Source organism: Colias croceus, chromosome 4 (assembly GCF_905220415.1).
Source record: "Colias croceus chromosome 4, ilColCroc2.1".
In the NCBI taxonomy this organism is placed as follows: domain Eukaryota; kingdom Metazoa; phylum Arthropoda; class Insecta; order Lepidoptera; family Pieridae; genus Colias; species Colias croceus.
In genome coordinates, this window is record NC_059540.1 from 4,152,875 (window position 1) to 4,170,125 (window position 17,251).

General features: G+C 34.7%; 3 long non-coding RNA genes across 3 annotated transcripts; 2 read left to right on the top strand and 1 right to left on the bottom strand.

The window, feature by feature from the left end:
• The first annotated feature begins 11,567 nt into the window (after positions 1–11,567).
• Positions 11,568–12,620, top strand: LOC123691348. The gene is made up of 2 exons (XR_006751387.1): positions 11,568–12,113; positions 12,434–12,620. It is a non-coding gene; the product is annotated as an uncharacterized LOC123691348 (long non-coding RNA).
• A 183-nt stretch (positions 12,621–12,803) lies between these two features.
• On the bottom strand, positions 12,804–14,058 carry LOC123691346. Its single transcript, XR_006751385.1, has 3 exons — positions 13,919–14,058; positions 13,593–13,770; positions 12,804–13,241 (listed from the first exon to the last, which is right to left on the bottom strand). It is a non-coding gene; the product is annotated as an uncharacterized LOC123691346 (long non-coding RNA).
• A 105-nt stretch (positions 14,059–14,163) lies between these two features.
• Positions 14,164–16,935, top strand: LOC123691347. The gene is made up of 3 exons (XR_006751386.1): positions 14,164–14,416; positions 14,571–14,744; positions 16,524–16,935. It is a non-coding gene; the product is annotated as an uncharacterized LOC123691347 (long non-coding RNA).
• The last annotated feature ends 316 nt before the right edge of the window (positions 16,936–17,251 follow it).

A 17,251-nucleotide genomic window follows, 5' to 3' on the forward strand; every position in this document is an offset into this window, starting at 1 on the left:
AATATTATACTTTTATTTTTCCTTGTAGGTAATTTCGTTATTACGTCAGCAGTATACATAATAACAAGCTCATAACGTGGGCTTTATAATAAAACTAGCTTACCGCCCGCGGCTTCGCCCGCTTTCTATAAAACGATTTGAGATTTAAACTATCCTATCTCTCAAGTTGGATCGAACTGCACATGGTGTGCGAATTTTATTATAATCGGTTAAGTGGTTTAGGAGTCCATTGAGGACAAACATTGTGACACGAGATTTATATATATTAAGATGTCTACCTTCGACCTTTACTCATTGTTGATATGTTATTTCATCTCATATTTTCCGGTAAACCAAATTACATGATAACCGTAACATATACCGCTCGGAGTCTTTATTCAAAGCCGTTTTCCACAGAGCATTGTCCTTTCTCGTTAGCTGCGAACGAGTCGACACCAATTATAAAGTTTGAACACCTTTCAGAATGCTAACCATACAAATTGTCCCACCGTGCTATCCCCGTTCTGTTGTCATTGATTGACGCCGTGAAAATCCCGACAATTGTTAGCAATCGTGACGCGACACAACGTTGTTACAGCGTCGAATAGCTGTGAAGTGTTTTGTTGTAATCATTGAAAGAAAGGGAATATTAAATTATTACCTAATTGGTGCTAGTGTTGAATTTTCCTTAGTTAATATATTTTGTAGAGCGTGAGGTATATAATTTTAGATTGTTATTTATTCGATTAGTGTGTCTTTTTACACTATGTTATGTCGTAAACTCGTTAAGAATCAGAGTGATTCAAGGATATCTATGTTTTTAAATAATGGCAAAAAAAATATTATAAAAAATATATTAACAATCTACAAAGAGACCAGAATTAGGTAGTTACACAAAGTTATGGTACATTATGCGAGATATTATAATAGTTGGACTTGAAATAATAGTTTTGACTTGTGATCGAATGAAACTAATTTTAAACTAAATAAATGACGTAAAAAATTTAGAAGTAGGTAAAATATTCACTAATTAATAATTATTCATCAATTTTTATAAACCTGCTCCATTTTTCTTTACTACACAAGTACATACATAGATTGTTTTCGTATTGTGTTACTTTATTATAACTGTAACAGAATATAATATTATGTAGAGTCTATGACTAGAAACTAAACGTTCACTCAATTTTCCTTGAGATGAATATGTTAGATTTTGTTAATATTATCTTTCTTGTCGTGAAATATACATTTGTGTATCAATTCTAGTTATAAGTATTTTACATACCATTCTAAAAAACAGCTCTATCACAAAAACAATGATTAGAAACTAAACCTTTCCATTTAGCAACCGCGGCAGGAAACAAGCTTTTAACAAATACCTCAAACGATTTAATCACTAACCGCAACAGATTAAGACGTTCGTTTCAAAGGATCGGTGTTCTATACAAAGTATTCTTGATGTGGCCGCGCGACCGCAGCCTTAACTTTCTTTCGTCGAAGGCCTCGGGGGTTTTTCTCTAACGAATAACTTAAAACTTTACCGCACCGCCTTAAGTTCTCTGAACGTGGCTTTGTTTTGCTTCACGTGAAAACAACGACATTGTTTATTGACCTCGTTACAAAGCGCCGCTTTTAGATGAAATAGGTGAAGGAAATCTTTTTGCTTATTTCTTTGCCGTTTTAATTGTTAAATTGTTTCAGTTTATGGACGCTTTTTAGACTTGAATCATGATTAACTGATTTGACTGTTTTTTTTTTATTTAATCTGCTTGTAAAATATGATTAGGTACGTATTCTTAAAGTTGGTATGTAATGTAATTTGTCTATTATTATTAGCATATTAGATATGTTTTTAAGATTGTGGCTTTCCTTTGACTTTTACTAATTACAAATTTGATTCTGCTCTTAATTTTTATTATTTTCTTGTTTTAATGACTGAATTTTTATGTTAATGGTTCAAATAAATGTATTTTCTATATTTCTCTGATTTATCTAATGCCTATTTTCATCGTTAATATACAATTTATGACACAAAAATACCTAAATTTTTGCTACATAGATAATTTAATATTGTACGGTTTATTAGGCAGAGAAAGAAGCTGATTGTTACTTTGAAGAATTCCTGAAAGTTTGTGAAGCATACACAAACGGATATATATCCACAGTTTTATTGTGGTCAATTTATTATGACTAAAGCATCCGTAACTCCAGTCTAGTATATATTGTTCTCCTTTTATGTAAACTATGCATCGTTTTGAACCCAACACGGGGTAAATGGCAATCTTCGTGAATTTCCCAAAAGAGCTATTGTCTAAGGTCACTTCGATTCTTGGCCGGTTCGACAATCATATACTTGTAATTGTTCTTGAGAGATTTATTGGCCTGTCCCGCGTTTACCCTCGCCTGCTTTTATCTAATCTTCCACCTCATTATTCCTTGATTGAGTACTTTGCTTTGTTGTTATTATTTGTTTATTTGATTAGTTTTGTGGAGTGAATTAACGTTCGTGTTTATTAACGAAACAAGACGGTGCTAATTGAGTTACAGAGGTAAGTTCATTAGTTGTATAGTGTGATTTATAAAGTGTTTATAGCGTGATATTGATTGTAGTTTTGTTATTTTATAAGTTAACTAACGACGGCTAATGACGTGATACACTAGGTACTTAATTCAAAATGTTGGTCATGAACTACCATTCCATATGCTTTTTGGTTCTACGTATTCATGATTGAATATTAATTATAAGTGATGAAATGTTGAGAGATAAAATGTTAAGTTAAAAAATTTCCCACAATTTAATTATATGGTTAACAAACTTGAGACATAACAAAAGAAATAACATACAAACTAAAGCCTTATATATAGGTAATATCGACCCTAATCCTTGTGAATCCGTCAGTAAGTCAAATATAATCACGATTTGTACGAGGAAGTTATGAAGAAAATAAATGAAACCATAATAAATCCGCCCCCGGATAAATGAACTACCTAATCAGAGCTGAGGGCACGGTATTTTTTCGAGCACAATAAAAACAACACTTTTCTGTTCGTAAAAAAAATCTCATTTTCCTTTATTGCAGTGAGCCTAATTTGAATTGAGTGCTATGCAGTTATGGTTCAAGAGAGTGGATAATTTTAAGTATCGGGCTGGGAGAGGAAAACGTACCTACTTGTTATAATTGAGAGTTGAGACCGACTTCGCGTGGGTACTTCGTGCCTATCCAAATACATATTATGATAAGTACGCACGTTTCATTGTCCATAAAATTTCTGACGACTATGAGCTACCTACCAGACCAATCTGTTCATGTAAATTCAAGCATAACAAGTCTAGAAGTACCCATTTGTCACAATCTATAATTTCAATTGGCTTTAACCATGCTTTGTTCAATGCATAGTATAGTATAGCAAATCAAACCATATAGTAAGTACTACGCAGGTAGGTATTTTACACTCATGTAGAGCATCAATTGATTTTTAAAACAACCTCTTTATTACAATGTTACTACGTTTACATATTATTAATTACTTAGACTAATTAGGTACCATATTTAACTATTTTTCTTAATTTCAGCCAGGAACTACATACGCAAATTACTTCAAATGTTTATGTGCCAGCTCCATGAATACAGATGTGCTAGTTTATCTCACTGAACGTTACAAAAAGCCGTATTTCTCCCTGCTTTTAGAAGTTAAAAATATAAAGAACAAAAGTGAATGGCAAAAGTTTCTGGAGTCCTTTAAGAGGAGGAATTTAATTAACGTTCCAATGTTAAAGCGGGACTCCGGGACTGATCAGTTATGTGGCTATTCATAAGAAAAGAAGTAAGTAGCAACTAGTCTTTAATATGTCGAGCGTGTTTAATACAGATTTTTAAGAAGGCATATTCATTTACTTTTTAATACCTTATTTATTTGGAAGGAAACCTAGCAATATTATTGACAAGAAAGTTATTATTTGTGTATAAAACTATGGAGTTTCTTGCCGATTCTTCTCCATAGATCACTGCTTTCCGAATCGGTGGTAAATGTTAAAATAATTATGTAATGACGATTCGAAAGTGCTACTAAATAGTAGTCTAATTGAATAAATGAATGTTTGAGTTTGAGTTTGAGTTTGAAAACAATGTTGATAGGTGCCTCCGTGCCTACGTACTTACGCTAAACTAACGTGGGCGATGTAGCTATTTAGCTGAAATTTAATATGTAGTTGTTGCTGCGCACAATATACCTACATGCATTACATAGTTATTTATACTCATATTATAAAGTGGAAAGGTATCTATTATTAAATTGTGGCCCAGTAAACCTGAATTCGTTATTGTATTGGGCTAGATAATAAATTTTGTGCAAGATCAGCCCTACTAGGCTGAGTAAGGCTTACCTTGTTAAACAATAATGGCATAAAATGCAAAGTAATTTATTTATTTTCATGTAAATTTTCATTAAGACAACACAAACACAGGCTGGAAGTAATAGCTAGTTCAAATATTGTAGGTACGCGGTCTTGTTAAAGATGACCATAAAATCTTCCCGCACTTGGTGGCTCTTGAAAAGTAGTAAAAATTTCACATAAACCCTGTAAGTGTTCTCAGGTACAGCCTGATCGATATGATCGTGTTTTCCAACAACTTCGTTATTATGAAACTTTATAACAAGCCAAGAGAGCTCTTGTTTCGTTTAAAATAAATCTTTCAAAGCGATGTAAGTTTTCTTTCCGAGTAATGTTATGAAAGGTATCGTATTTATTTTACAGAATTTGCTTCCATTTCCACTTTCCAGTGTATGTAGGAGGGAAATAACAAGAATCGGGAAATGCTACCTACAGTCTAGAATTTCTATAGCCTTCTACGCAACTTACACGTTTAACTTTACTACCTAGCTACTGCTCCATATATGTATAGTAAAGTTTGTAGCAATTCTATAATATACTAGCTGTTCCCCGCGGTTTCGCCCGCATTGCTCCGCTCCTGTTGGTCTTAGCGTGATGATATATAGCCTATAGCCTCCCTCGATAAATGGGCTATCTAACACCGAAATAATTTTTCAAATCGGACCAGTAGTTCCCGAGATTAGCGCGTTCAAACAAACAAACAAACTCTTCAGCTTTATAATATTAGTATAGATTTATTTATTTAGTTATAACGCATAAAGTACTCAGTTTAATGTAGATTACTATCATAAAAGATTTTTTTTTTAATTTATTCTAACAGATTCACTCATAAACTGGACAGATGCGTTTCCTGTGTTGACCGTAAAAATTATAATGTTATCTACCCTCGGCGGGGTTTATTAAGCAGTCGTAAAGAGCAACTGCAGGGGATGCATCAAATAATGGGGCTCGTAACAGTTAAGTTGTAAAAGCCGAATACAAAAACTTTCATCTTTTAATATGTAGAGCGTTTGATGAAAATATTTATCTACAATGCAATAAGATTACCTACGTGATTACAAAAAGTAAAATAGTATCGTTAATGGAAAGTTCAATTATTATTAAACTCGATGTTTTTGAATATAAGTATTAAGTAGGTACCTATATCGCTTTTCTGACAATTACAAAATTCTAATAAATTTACAGATAGCACCTCACAACCTTTAATTACATATTATACCAATAAACTTTTTAGTTATATCTTGCTACATTTTCAATTTTCCAGTCCGTTTTATATATTTAGTATCTACCATAGTTCAAAGTACAGTTCAGCGTTGCCAGTCAATTCAGTTTATCGTATACCTATAATATTATGATTTATTATTTATTACCTATAATATTATTAAGTATTCTATAAAATATGTGGATTGCAAGTTTTTTGGGTATCTTGTTAAATTAATAAAAAATTTGGCTCTAGGTAAAGTAAATTATGTTCACATATTATTATATGGTAAACATACGTACTTAGATATAATTATGTTAAAATAATTTGAAATACCAATAAAATATTTCAGTTATTTAGGTTTGCCATTTAAAAAGATCCGATTAGCAAAAACATCTATCATTTCGGGAAAAGGTTGTGAGCACGTTGTGAGATACATTTCGACAGAATATACAATCCGTTTTAGAAGACACTCTACATTTTAATATTATATTAACTTTTCATAATAGAGCAGGCTCCAAGGAGATGTTCGTTTACAAAAATAGCGGACCTAAATCTTCTGATATATATTGTATAGATCCCAGACATCCTATAGACAGATGTTGCCAACCAGTTTTGTGGTCCCCCTCCCCCCACCCCGGTAATTAAATATGGCATACAAAGAAAAAAAGAAAAATTCCCAAAACATGTCGTGTGTGGTATCAAATGAAAGAGCTTATTGAGTAGATCACGAATATATAGCATACTATAACATTGCTTACACTTTCTCTAAGATTTTTTAGAAAATTTACGAAAATGCTCCATTTTTGAGTTAACTTTAAACCACTATAGATTGAAAACTCATGAATATATTTTTTAAATTCTTATTTTAAATAATTAACAATAGTCCATTGTTTACAATTCAATAGTTCGTAATATAATATAAGTGAGCTATATGTATGTGGTGGATTTGATGACCCCACAAAATGTTTTAAATTGCAAGGCGCAACTTTCATCACACAGAGGCTGATTCAAGAATGTTCTGCCATATTTTTGATTCTGTCAAACACAACGACAGTGCAGAGATAATTATTCTAAGCCCTGACACCGATATTTTTGTATTAAGGTCTCAGCACACATATGGGATCGGAAAGGGATCGTAACCGTAACGCCTTTCGCCTCGCTGTCAACCAGGCGTCAACCTACCGTATGCACGTGACGAAAGCGTATCAGCAGCGCCTGTACGTCAACTCGGCTACGGCTAGGCGACACCGGCGTTACGCCTAAAAACGGCAAGTACGGCAAGTCGTAGCAGGCAGACACGTAAGCGCGGACGGGGAGACGTAAGCGCGGGGACGTAGAGACGTAAGCGCGGGGACGATGAGCCGTTAGCGCTGCAATTGCAAGTTCGGAGCCTGTTCCGAGGGGAGGCGATTACGTTACTATTCCGATTAGTGTGCGTTGCAGTAGGGAGTTTAATACAAACCATTCTGAACGGCTCGAGGCGATACGGTTACGATCCCTTTCCGATCCCATATGTGTGCTGAGACCCTTAGGCCTTTATTTCTGGCATAAACTTGAAAATATACTCGCCATCTATGAATTCTCCCCCCACTCCCCCATGCAACTATTTCACTGTACGAACTATTGAATCGTAAACAATGGACTATTGCTAATTATTTAAAATAAGAATTTAAAAAATATATTCATGAGTTTTCAATCTATAGTGGTTTAAAGTAAACTCAAAAATGGAGCATTTTCGTAAATTTTCTAAAAAATCTTAGAGAAAGTGTAAGAAATGTTATAGTATGTTATATATTCGTGATTTACTCAATAAGCTCTTTCATTTGATACCCCACACGGCATGTTTTAGAAATTTTTATTTTTTTCTTTGTATGCCATATTTAATTACCGGGGTGGGGGGAGAGGGACCACAAAACTGGTTGGCAACATCTGTCTATAGGATGTCTGGGATCTATAAAATATATTATATCAGAAGTCAGATTTAGGTCCGCTATTTTTGCAAACGAAACTCCACTGAGAGTCCGGTCTATAATACACAGCTCGGCAACAGATAAAAAAAATAATTGGAACATTGGATCACAAATTCCAAGTATTTGAAAATCCAACGTCTGACAGTTCTCTAAATGTTACTCCATCTAAACTCTTAATAAACTTGCGAGTGACTTTGCAGAAAGTTTTGATGAACCGAATCGGTTCAACCGATTTTACAACAATATATAGGTAGGTCTATTTAATAGGCATAGTCAATAAATAAGTCTGTTTTTTAGTTTAAGGATTTTGAAAAATAATGATATCTGCTACATAATATGAAACTATGAAAGAAAATCTATTATGGACTCTATATTTTAAATCTATCTTGTTTGATTGATATTTATTAATTTGAATTACAATTGTAAGAGCACCTAAGCGTGAAACTACACACATCATAATTATAAATAATGTTCATGGTACTACAGATATATATTATATTATTATAATCGGGAAAAGGATGTTCGGCCGTGCCGCTTTTTTGCTCGACTTGCCGATATTGCCGCGCCCCAGATACTATGTGAAATCTGTTTTCTTTTATATTAACTCACTCAAATCAAATTTTCTGAATAACCCTATCCAAATTTATAACGTTAATAATTATACAGTCGTGGATTTACATTATTTTAAAGTACCTAGTGTATACTTTACAGGTCATAATTATCGACAACAGGTCACCCCTCACTAATTATAATTAAAACGTTCAAATATAGGCTTTACTTACTGGTTATAAAGTCGAGACACTTTTAATTACTACTGTCTCACGGGAAGGACCGAAAAGCATTTAACCTGAATCAAACATACATGAGTAAATTTCTCGATGATTAGTGGGTTCGGATTGTGATTTGGAAACTCCCCGACGTATATTGAATAATTCAACATGTTATAACGTAAATACACCAGCTGACGATTCGATGTGTGAATATGAAATTAAATAAAATTCGTCGATGTAGGTAATACGAGACTGAATTTGTATTAGGTAGGTGAGTATTTATAGCTCTTCAAGATAATTGATTGATATTGATGTAGGTATTGACTTAAAGTTTACGGTGCCGAACAACGATGGCTATGAAACATGGGCGTAGCTAGCCATGGGCTCAAGGTGGGGCAACAATAAAAAAATAATATGTAACTAGCAACTGTATGTGCCAAAGTCATATCCAGGTCTTCGAACATTGAAGGCATTTGCGAAGGCATTTGCGAAGGCATTTGCGAAGGCATTTGCGAAGGCATTTGCGAGGGCATTTGCGAGGGCATTTGCGAGGGCATTTGCGAGGGCATTTGCGAGGGCATTTGCGAGGGCGTTTGCGAGGACATTTGCGAAGGCATTTGCGAAGGCATTTGCGAAGGCATTTGCGAGGGCATTTGCGAGGACATTTGCGAAGGCATTTGCGAAGGCATTTGCGAAGGCATTTGCGAACGCGCTTGCGAAGGCATTTGCGAACGCGCTTGCGAACGCGCTTGCGAACGCGCTTGCGAACGCGCTTGCGAACGCGCTTGCGAACGCGCTTTGCTAACGCGCTTGCGAACGCGCTTGCGAACGCGCTTGCGAACGCGCTTGCGAACGCGCTTGCGAACGCGCTTGCGAACGCGCTTGCGAACGCGCTTGCGAACTCGCTTGCGAACGCGCTTGCGAACGCGCTTGCGAACGCGCTTGCGAACTCGCTTGCGAACGCGCTTGCGAACGCGCTTGCGAACGCGCTTGCGAACGCGCTTGCGAACGCGCTTGCGAACGCGCTTGCGAACGCGCTTGCGAACGCGCTTGCGAACGCGCTTGCGAACGCGCTTGCGAACGCGCTTGCGAACGCGCTTGCGAACGCGCTTGCGATCGCGCTTGCGAACGCGCTTGCGAACGCGCTGGCGAACTCGCTCGCGAACGCGCTTGCGAACGCGCTGGCGAACGCGCTTGCGAACTCGCTTGCGAACGCGCTTGCGAACGCGCTTGCGAACTCGCTTGCGAACGTGCTTGCGAACGCGCTTGCGAACGCGCTTGCGAACGCGCTTGCGAACGCGCTTGCGAACGCGCTTGCGAACGCGCTTGCGAACGCGCTTGCGAACTCGCTCGCGAACGCGCTTGCGAACGCGCTTGCGAACGCGCTCGCGAACTCGCTCGCGAACGCGCTTGCGAACGCGCTCGCGAACGCGCTTGCGAACGCGCTTGCGAACGCGCTTGCGAACTCGCTTGCGAACGCGCTTGCGAACTCGCTTGCGAACGCGCTTGCGAACTCGCTTGCGAACGCGCTCGCGAACGCGCTTGCGAACGCGCTTGCGAACTCGCTCGCGAACGCGCTTGCGAACGCGCTCGCGAACGCGCTTGCGAACGCGCTTGCGAACGCGCTCGCGAACGCGCTTGCGAACTCGCTCGCGAACGCGCTTGCGAACGCGCTCGCGAACGCGCTTGCGAACGCGCTTGCGAACGCGCTCGCGAACGCGCTTGCGAACGCGCTCGCGAACGCGCTCGCGAACGCGCTTGCGAACGCGCTTGCGAACGCGCTCGCGAACGCGCTTGCGAACGCGCTCGCGAACGCGCTTGCGAACGCGCTCGCGAACGCGCTTTCGAACGCGCTCGCGAACGCGCTCGCGAACGCGCTTGCGAAGGCGCTTTGCGATGGCATTTGCGATGGCATCTTCTTTACCTTGAAAACTTTTTTATAACACTCACTTTATTCTGTGTAATATTTTCTGAAAGTTTTTTTTTTTTCTAAGGCCCATATTTTTTTGAGTTGTAACTCACGTGACACGTTCTTTAGAACGTGAAACTTAAAACAAAATTGAAATTGGATAAAATAGTGGGGTAACTAACTGTACTACACTCATTTTTCTTACAGTTTATGTAACAAAGAAGCCTCAGCTATTTTCTTTTTTCGTGTGTAATTCGTTATTCGAATTATTCTTATTCAAAACACCTTATTGTTCACCTACCACATCACGAAATAGATCCAAAATGTGTCCCTATCTTCAGCCGTTTGGTCACATGAATACATGATTGGCCAAAAGTGGTGCACGTAGAACCCCACTTTTGGCCATTTAGTTTTTATCGTGATTTTTCAACTTAATTACTAAGCTATTTTGATATAAGTAATCTATTCATTTTCAGAGTTATAATAATTATAATGCCTCCATCGAAACCAAATACTAAAAAAATCGGTGTCGTGAAAAGAAAATTGTTCCAGTACTCACCGCATAAAATATAATTACTATTGAACGCAATAAAGAATGGAATGCCCGTTGCCACTGCTAGTAGAGATTTTAATGTACCTCGAACGACATTGCGTCACAAAATTTCTGGAAAAGCACCTGAAACTTCTGGACATGTAGGGACCCAGTCAGTTCTTGGAATACAACTAGAAAACGAACTTGTCATATGGATCAAAGATTGCGCTCGCGCTGGATTTCCTATTAACAAGGAAGGTTTACTGGATGCTGTTAAGAAAATTGTTGTGAAGGGCCAAATTGCTACACCTTTTATAAATGCGATAGACTTCAAGATCCTGGTTCGATGGATTTATGGCGAGACATCCTGATTTGAGCCAAAAAACATGCCGAGTATATTAATAAAGCTCGTGCCTTAATAACTGAAGAGAAAATTCGGAACTGGTTCCAAGAAATTTCTTCATTGCTCGGTGATGAAAATTTAAAGATTCTAGAAAACCCTGCGAGAGTTTGGAACTGTGATGAAACAGCTTTTTTTCTAGCTCCAAAAGGATCTCTTGTGTTAGATTATAGATATCTACCTCGTTTATAATGTTGATCTCCATAATTGTAATTTTAATTCAAGCTGAGATATTATATTTCATATAAGTATGTCGTCAATATTATGTTAGCTATTTTATCTATTGTTGGTCGTAAAATATGCGATTTTCGAATAAATTTTTCATTACTTTGAATTATCTGCTTTTTATTTTTGATGAATTTGATGATGGCCAGAACTGGCACATGACATGGCCTGGGGGGTAACCGGCACCTTTAGAATAACAGTCTTACTAAGGGTACGTTTTGTTGCGTTCACAAAATAATCTTACTTTTTTGGCACCGGGACCTTCTAAAACATATGTAAACCAATTGCAACAAGACTGTTTCGAGACGTCAATCGAAAAATTGGAACCGGCACACTCTCTTTGACATTTAGCATTCTTGATAAAATGTCATTAATGACAGTTTTTAGCAATTTTAGTAAAGTTGTAAATATGGAACTTTTATAACATTATTTTGAATATTATTAAAAGAATACACATCAAATTTAAGTGAAACGTATGTAGTTGGAAATCTATTTAATAAATGAAGCTTTTAAAGAAGATAATACATTTATTATATTAAAAATGCAAAATTAACATAACTACATCGGGTTGTTCCAAGAAAAGGCTTCAAACCTTTTGATTTAAGAAGAATCGTGTAAATAATTTATTATTGCGAAGTGCGCAATCATCACGAGTCTCTATGAGATATGGGGGCATCATATGAACAATCTGAAAATACAATTATAACCTATCTGTGTAAGATAAAAGTAATGTAAGTACCATACCCAAGGCAAATCTTAAGAGTATATTTAAAAATACGTTTATTTATGTACACATTCTCCACTTGTTATTTCTCTATATAATAAAATGCAACCCTACATAATCTCTAAACATAAATTTTATCTAATACTTAATGTAAATCTATAAAAGATTGTTTATTATTTCTTCTTGATTCAATATATTTTATCATGTTATATTATTTATGTAATAAAACACTTAAAAGTAAATCTACACTCAAATGCACTACCCATATTATACTTATGTTAGGGATCTCATTTAATTTTGAGAAATAAAACCATTATTTATTTCCAGATTCTACAATCAATTCCGAGCACTAGGGATAAGATTACCCAGCGTAACCACATGGATGCATTGATAGTATTCAAGAAGCTATAAAGTGCCAGCGCAACATGAATATATTTTTTTCAATAGGAAGCAATATCATGCTTTAAATGTATTAGTGCAATTAAAAACATATTTTATAAATCCAAAATCTTTATTTAGTCTTTTTTATTTATAATTGACAAATCATTTGTTCCTTTACTTCTCTTGATAACATTTATATATAAAAAAATGTAATAAAACATGGAATTATTTGAAAATAGATTCAATTCTATTTTGATTAAATATTAACTAAAAACAATTAGGTATATTACTCAAATCCAAATTTGTAAGTAAATAGCATATTAAAAAGACTCTTGATTAAAAAAATAAAGTCTTATTTATAATACCAGCTTTTAAAACTTAAAATGCAATAAACAAAAACTTTATATTTACATCGCAATGAATAATTCCTACACTAATAGTTGGTATTTATATTTTTATTTTATATTTAAATCAATTATTGTATTTGCATAATAAAGAGTCGATAAATCATTTAAAAACTTGCAGTACTTATGTATACTTTTAATTTCATTTTTATTAAACTTAAAATGAAAACAATGTACTATATTAAGGTACAATTAAATTTTTACATTTTCAGATGTATGATACAAATATGAATATTTTAAGTGTAGACATGGTGGCGCCTCCCCCAACTTGAAGTTCTCACTACCACATGATCATCTCCCAAGCCGGTACTTCCTTGTTCAATGTTTGGGCAAGCCGGCAATCAACACAACTGTGAAAGATAAATTGGATTTAAACTGATTGTTTGTTGCTTTAAAATTTAATAATTACACTTAATATGTGTGTAAAACTTTTATTATTAAAGGGCTTGTCATGGAGTATGTAATTTTAGATGTTTTTTTAAACAATGTCGGTACAGTTTGTTAAATAATAAAAACTTTATTTGTTAATCATTTTTCAAGTATTTTAACATTTTAGTTGTTTATCTTGCAATTCTTAATATTGTATTAAAAAAAAAAAGTTAAATGTGTAGGTGTGTTCCTTACAAAACTGTTAATATTAGTAGCTTCTAACCAAACATAGACCAAAGCAACCCTGCTTATAAATTAATATAAATATTTACTTTTGACCAGCTGCTCTAGTTTTTGTGAACTCCCAAATCATTTGCACTTAAACTTTCAGCAGAGAATTCTATCAACTTCGTCTCATAACTTTTACCTCGTTGGGAGTTATTTATGTACCTATCTTTGTCTTTGTAACTTCGGGGTCAGGGAGCTTCGCGCACTCTGCACAATGTTCTGCTGCAAGTTAAATAAAAATTACTTCAATTAAGTAACAATAATCAAAACAGACGAAATCATGCAAAAACCAAAACTTTATTCGTAAAAATATATCTCTGTAGTCTGTTATCATAAATCGTTAATCGTCCTTACTCGTACTTTATCTTACCTTGCTATTTCAATATTGCTTTTTCGCACTTTCTCATTTATCCAGAGATGAGATTCACATAATTATTTAAGTTTAAGTTTATCTGAAATTTTAGATAATATTATGAATTATGAGGTCAGTGACATGACATTTTGATTTTTGACGTTTAATGTTCGATACAAATCATTACGACTTGGCCTAAAAGCCTCGTAGCCAAGCCATTAATCTTAAAAAAATAGACAAAACTTCGGAATTCATTCTAATACTTAATCTGTGATTCATTCGCTCATTGGACATTGTAGGCAATCGTATAGTAATCATGTTTTGAAGGCTCCCGGTACCAAAATAAAGTAAGATTATTTTGTGAACTCAACAAAACGTACCCATAATAGGTTGTTAATATAAAAATGGCGGTGTCCTCGTAATAATATCTAAAATTTGGATAAATCAAATTGAAAAATTGCGAAAGATAAGTAATATGCATTAAAGAATGCATGAAAGAGCAATTGAAATAGCAAGGTAAGATAATATACGAGTAATAAATATATTATATCTAAAACATTGGACGATTTATGATAACACAGATATATTTTTACGAATAAAGTATTGGTTTTTGCATGATTTCGTCTGTTTTGATTATTGTTAATTGAAGTAATTTTTATTTAACTTGCAGCAGAACATTGTGCAGAGTGCGCGAAGCTCCCTGACCCTGAAGTTACAAAGACAAAGGTACATAAATAACTCCCAACGAGTTAAAAGTTATGCTGAGACGAAGTTGATAGAATTCTCTGAAAGTATAAGTGCAAATGATTTGGGAGTTCACAAAAACTAGAGCAGCTGGTCAAAAGTAAATATTTATATTAATTTATAAGCAAACCTATCTGTTTGGTTAGAAGCTACATAGGGTCATTGCGCCTGTTCGCGTCCACCTGCCTATTCGCGTCCATTTTGCGGACATCTTTTAGAAAATTCACGAAAATAAGTATACTTTAAGTAAAATTGTAATAAGAAAAATTTCCGATAATACCTCAATGTATAAGAGACATGCACACATATTCAAAATATGCCTGCGGACCGCCTATCCTATTTAAAAAAATATTTAATTTTGGCTATTAAACGAGAGAGCTAAAACGCGCGGGATTTTGAAAAAAAAAATAGTGCGCAGCGTCGCGTTTGACGGTAAGTATCTTATTGTTAAATGTGAATTTTTGAATATATAACTATTTCTTTACTTTGCTAACAGAACATGGAATAGTATGGATTATAAATCAGCTTATTTCTTTTACAATTAATAGCTAAAATAAGGTGGACGCGAATTACTACACCGAATTTGTACAACTTCCATTTTGCGTCCACGGTGGGCGCAAACTATACCTATAGTGCATAACAATAGAACATATTGCGTCCACATTGTTTTTCATTACGTAGCAATGAATTGTTTGTTAAAATATGTAATTTAAAATATATTGTAAATTTTGGACTAAGAACACAAGTTGATAATTTAAATTTTCATTCAAATTAGCAAATTTTGATGCTATTTTTCATTTTAAAAGGTGTATTCTGTGAATGAGACTTGATCATCAATTTGATATCCGTCCGTCAGTATGTCCGTCTGCCGGACTTTCTTTCTGTCAAGACCCTTTTTCTCAGTAACGCGTGGAGGTATAAAGCTGAAATTTATATTGAATACTCAAATCTACGGTCCCTTGAAGCAGTGAAAAAATCAAACTTATAAGCAAAAGATACAGCCGTTTATGCTGAAAATTTTCGCAAATTTCGTCATTCGCAAGGGAATCAAAACCTACAGGGTACTTTACGTGAATACAGACACTTGAAGTTTGGTACGAAGCAACGTCTTATAGCACAAATAAGGGAAACATTGAAAAAATAATCATTTACAGTTAAAACATACGTAAAAAACAGGTTAATACGGAAGCCTCGATGTGCAAGTCCCACTCGCATTTGGCCGGTTTTTATTAAATAGCTATAGCCTATATTCGTAAATAAATAATTCATTAAATCTATTTTTTATTTGCATTTATCTGATAAAATATCACCCAATAAACTCTTAATTCCTTTTCTAAGCTGGTGGACGCGAACTGGTCCACGGGTGGACGCAAACTGGAATTTTTGGACGCGAACTGGGTAAAACGCCTTATTCTGCTATTTGTCTAGATAAATAAATACCTCATGATATTTCCAACACAATCGAAAGTAAATCTTAAAATAGACTATGTAATGAACACGTTACATAAATTTTGCGTTGAAATTTGTTCTGGAACATTTTTATTTTCTCCTTCAAACTTTCCAACTGCACTAAGTGGACGCGAACAGGCGCAATTACCCTATATTAAAAGTTTTCTGAGGCATTGTACCTACACATTTAAGTTTTTTTTAATACAATATTAAGAATTGCAAGATAAACAACTAAAACGTTGAAATACTTGAAAAATTATTAACAAATAAGGTATCTAACAAACCATACCGACATTGTTTAAAAAACTTCTTTTTAGATGTTTACATACACCATGACAAGCCCTTTAATAATAAAAGTAAACATATTAAAGGTACTTATTAAATTTTAAAGCAACAAATAATCAGTTTAAATCCAATTTATCTTTCACAGTTGTGTTGATTGCCGGCTTGCCCAAACATTGAACAAGGAAGTACCGGCTTGGGAGATGATCATGTGGTAGTGAGAACTTCAAGTTGGGGGAGGCGCCACCATGTCTACACTTAAAATATTCATATTTGTATCATACATCTGAAAATGTAAAAATATAGTACCTACATTGTTTTCATTTTAAGTTTAATAAAAATGAAATTAAAAGTATACATAAGTACTGCAAGTTTTTAAATGATTTATCAACTCTTTATTATGCAAATACAATAATTGATTTAAATTTAAAATAAAAATATAAATACCATTAAACTATTAGTGTAGGAATTATTCATTGTGATGTAAATATAAAGTTTTTGTTTATTGCATTTTAAGTTTTAAAGGCTGGTATTATAAATAAAAATTTAATTTTTTTTAATCAAGGGTGTTTTTAATATGCTATTTACTTACAAATTTGGATTTGAGTTATATATCTACCTAATTGTTTTTAATAAATATTTAAGCTAAATAGAATTGAATCTAATTTCGAATACTTCCATGTTTTATCACTTTTTTATATATAAATGATATCAAGAGAAGTAAAGGAGCAAATGATTTGTCAATGAATAAATAAAAAGGACTAAATAAAGATTTTGGATTTATAAATGTTTTTTATTGCACTTAAACATTTAAAGTATGATATTGCTTCCTATTGAAAAAAATATATTCATGTTGCGCTGGCACCATGGCTTCTT